General features: G+C 44.2%; 1 protein-coding gene across 2 annotated transcripts in view; it reads left to right on the top strand.

Annotated features, from left to right (window-relative positions):
- Positions 1 to 4,243: 4,243 nt before the first annotated feature.
- NRBP1 (nuclear receptor binding protein 1) overlaps positions 4,244 to 4,516 on the top strand; it is a 13,383-nt gene continuing 13,110 nt past the window's right edge. For both annotated transcript variants that reach the window (XM_014593103.2, XM_006162143.3), the window contains exon 1: positions 4,244 to 4,388. The gene's annotated coding sequence lies outside the window, so the exon portion shown is untranslated. The remainder of the gene's footprint in view (positions 4,389 to 4,516) is intronic.

Raw genomic sequence — 4,516 nt, 5'->3', positions numbered from 1 at the left:
GTGAGCACTCGTGTCCTATAGCATAAACCTCTCCAAAAAAAGAAAAGTTTCAGAAGAAAAAAGCTCATAGAAATACGTGTAATGGGAAAACTACGTATGAATTTCAAAAAGTTTTTGTACCAAAACAAATTCATACTTTACTTGTAGAATAAATAAATCAAGTTAAAACAAAACAAAACAAAACAAAACAAAAAACAAAAAACAATGCCCATGCAGTTCAGTTTCAGGCCTCTGGACCAGACTTTCCTTCCTATCCCACGGTATTCCCTTCCTCCTTGGACAATAGTTGTTCCAGGTCCATCTCCAATTCCCTGAGGTAGTTCTTCCTTAGCCTCTGTACCCACTCCAGAAACAGACTATGAAAGAGAAGCATTGTATGTCCCTACTCAATATATTCTGAATATTGGCACTCTAGGGCACACACACAAAAAAATAATAAAATAAAATAGATAAATTTAAATAAAATAATTCTTTTTTAAATAATTATTTTGCTATAAGACTTGCCAGAGAGAGACAGAGAAAGTGAGAAATCACCCCTCACAGGAGATAGCTATGCTGCAATCCCTTCTCCATTCTCTTCTTGGGCTTTTGGACATATATGCAAACATGCCCAGCATGATTTTCAAGTCACTGGGTCTGGAATTTGAACTAAAGTCGACCATGTGGAAATTCAGCACCTTAACCACTTCACTACCGGCTGGTCCCCCAGTAAAACAATTGTAGATTTAGAAAAGATGTCTGTAGAACTACAACAACGGTAAATTATGGCCCCATAGCCTAGCGGTTAAGGGACCTAGTTCTCACATGCCGTACTGTGATTTGTTTGAATGTCACCCTGGCAACTTTAAAAATACATGGTACATGCCTGACATCCCAATAGGACAAAGAAATGGAGAAGGGATTATGGTGTGACCACTGCCCGTTGGGAGGATGCTTCTCTCTCTGTCTTTCTGCCCAACTATGTGCTCTCTGGCAATAAAACAATCAGAGGGTCAGAGGAGGTGTGATGGTTAAGGCACTAAATTCCCACAGGACTGACTCTGGTTTGAATCCCAAACCTGGCAGCTTGCTTTCCCTCTCTCTGTGTCTCTCTCTGGTGAGTTCATATGCCCTATGGCAAGTTAAAAAATAATAATAATAACCTAAAATTTAATGTCTTTTTTTCATTTTTAGAGGCTTTGGCCTTAGGGTGTGTGTGCTTGCCAGGGAGAGAGAGAGAGAAAGAGAGAGAGAGAGAGAGAGAGGGAAAGACAGAAATCACCTCCCAGTGGAATGGCCATGCCACAATTCCTTCTCCATTCTCCTCCAAAGATCTTGGGCAATCACACACAGGTGCCCAGGGTGAGTTTCAAGCCACTGGATCCAGAACTCTAACAGCGGTCGGCCAGGTGGGAATCCAGTGATGTAACCACTATGCCATCTACTGGCCCAAAAAATAATTCTTTTTTAAAAAATTAGGGAAAAAAAAAAAAAAAAGAAAAGTAGAAAAGTTAACATTACAAGTTTTTAGCCCAGAAAAGACTGGGCTGTGGAGTAACCTGATAATTAGTATAAACCACAACATCCTTGAGAAATAAGACTGGCATTATCTTCATGCCAATATAAAATAGAACCAAATACATAATAAATGAATTTAATTTAAACATAATTGTGAAAATAAATAATCTCAAGTAAATTCTTAATTTAGATGGGCTATATTTGTTTATTCCCCAATGGCTCTATTTAAGTATTCTACTTTACAAGTTCAATCAGTTCTTTATGATACGACTTACAGGTCTATAGCTAAATTGTGTTCTTGTTTTAATAACTTAATAAAGCTCAGGCTAGCCATGGTGGTGCAGCAGTAAAATAGGTTTCATAATCCTAAAGGTCCTGGATGATAAGGTCCTGAATTAGAAGGTCCTGGATTCATGTCCCAAAGTCTCTCTGTATTTGCACAGTATGTCCTTATGTATACATGCCTGAAATCGTGGCTGACTGATCGTCATGAAGACCCTTGAGGGGGGGCTATCTGTCTTCCTTCCTTCCTTTCTTTCTAATGAGGCATGACCCCCATACTTTTTCCTCCATTTCATCATCACATTACCATCACATCAGGATTTTGGGCACACATGTATATGTGCCTGGAGTTTTTTCAAGCCACTGGGGCTGAGATTGAACCCACAGTAAACTATGTGGGATCTGGATCCCCAAACACATACCCCTGTGCTGCAAAGCCTGCTGTCTCTATTTCTCTCTTTCTGAAGAAATTAATAAATAGGGACCAGCAGTTGGTATAAAGGCTATGTTGCTGGACTCCCATGTAGTCAACAGGGTTCCCTGGACCTGGTGGCTTAAACTCATGCTGGGCGCTTATGCATGTGTGCCCAAGATCCTGAGAGGAGAAGGGATTGTGGTGTGGCCATCCCTTCTGGGGGGTGATTTCTCGCTTTCTGTCTGTCTTTCTGGTGAGCACACACGTCCTATAGCAAAAACCTCTCTCCCCAAAAAAGATTAAACATAGATTATTTGAGGTGAAGAGATAAGAAAATGAGAGGGCTTTTGCCAAATGTCTTTCTGTGTGAAGTAGGACTAGATATTTTGGAAAACGAAATTTAGTGATTATGACATTTCCAAGTGCATATGATTGATTCATCCTCCTCAATACATATCTAATGTCAGAATAGGCTTTTTTTTTTTGAGGCTTGTTGGAGAAAAACAGAGACAGACATAGAGAAGGAAAGTGAAAAATCACTGGGTGTGTGTGGGGGATATGGCCACGCTTCAGTTCCTTCTCTATTCTTCTCTCTGGATTTTGGGCACACATGCACATATACACACATGCCTGGCATGATTTTCAAGCCCTGGAGTCTGGGGCTGGAACCAGGATCACTCATGTGTGAGTCCAGTGCCTTAACTCCCACGCCATCTACTGGCCCTCACAGAGTGGACTTCTGTCTTTTAGACAGCATTAGTTTTCACAGATCAAGAGCACAATCAAAATCTACCATCCCCCACCCCCACCCCAACTCCTTGATGCCAATATGAATTCTTTCCAAACATCTTTCCTTCAAGGAAGTCTTCTTTGGGACCAGCAGTTGGTGTAATGGCTATGTCGCTGGATTTCCATGTAGTCGACCGCGGTTTGAGTCCTAGACCTGGTGACTTAAACTCACTCCCAGCGCATGTGCCATCGTGCCCAAGATACCAAGAGGAGAATGGAGGAGAAGGGATTGCGGCGTGACCATCCCCCATGGGGGGTGATTTCTCGCTTTCTGTCCCTATGTCTCTCTCTGTCTGGCGAGTGCACGTGCCCCATAGCAAAAACCTCTCAAAAAAAAAAAAAAGGCAATTAGAATTATTTATACATGGGACCAGCAGTTGGCGTAATGGCTATGCTACTGGATTCCCATATAATCGACTGCGGTTCGAGTCTCGGACCTTATGACTTAAACTCATGCCAGGCTTGTGTGCATGTGTGCCCAAGATCCTGAGACGAGAATGGAGGAGAAGGGATTGTGGTGTGGACATCCCCCCTGGCCCCCCTTGCTTGGGGGGGGCACGTTCCCTAAAGGAAAAACCCCCCAAAAAAAAAAAAAAAAGGAATCTTCTTTGATTAAACTTATTTCAGATTATTGATTGGCTCTTACCAATATAAATTTAGCTTTGAGTAAGTAGTTTAATCCCTTAGATTCCAATTTTTTAGTTTTGTTTTTGTATATGATGATTACTGTCGAATGATCGGTTCAATGAATTTGGTCTCACGAGGACCAAAATAGGTATCTTGAAAACCTCTTGTACATTATATTTTGGTAAGTATCAGTGCTATGCAATCACACAGTGGTAACTATTAATTTCTAGTGTTAAGTGATTTCTTTTTTTTATAAAAAGCTCTCTCAAGAATTGGTGTCCTGCGCAGTCTTGTTCCAAAATAATGAAAGTGGGTGGGTGCTCCTCCGGGACTGAGGCTACGTCTTTCGCTCCTTTTGTCTTTCCGTGGTATTAGAACTGTCATGGCGTCTTCCAGAAGGGGGAAAAGGACTTCTCTTCGTCCAGCAGAATCACTCGGGGCACCTGGGCTGGGCGGAAGGCTGGACAGAGACGAGCTCCATTCCGGACCCAGAAAACCGAACCTTTGGAGAGGTCTAGTCCGAGCAGCTAGAGGGGCGGAGACCGGAGGAAGACGATCCCTGCGAGCGGCAGTCTAGCCGGGCACCGCCCACCCCGCCGCCTGGGCCAATAGCAGCCGGACGGCGTGCGGCACCGCCCATCTGTTGGTCAGGACGCCGCGAGGGCGGGGCCCACAGTTCGGTTGCGCTGCGGAGCGCAGCTGTGAGAGAGTCGCTGTGCCGAGGCCCCGGAACCCGAGCTGGAGCTGAAGCGCAGGCTAAGGGGCGCGGAGTCGGGAGGTGAGTACCAGCAGAATGAGGCTCCGAGGAGGGAGGGCTTCGCAAGAGGACAGAAGGCTCAGCCTTCAAGGCTCGGGACGGTGGACCTGACAGGAGGGTGCTGAAGGTGGCCCTGCTCACTCGGCAGC

The sequence above is a fragment of the Tupaia chinensis genome, unplaced genomic scaffold (genome assembly GCF_000334495.1).
Source record: "Tupaia chinensis unplaced genomic scaffold, TupChi_1.0 Scaffold139757_1, whole genome shotgun sequence".
NCBI classification, from domain to species: domain Eukaryota; kingdom Metazoa; phylum Chordata; class Mammalia; order Scandentia; family Tupaiidae; genus Tupaia; species Tupaia belangeri.
This window is presented reverse-complemented; position numbering and strand designations above follow the sequence as displayed.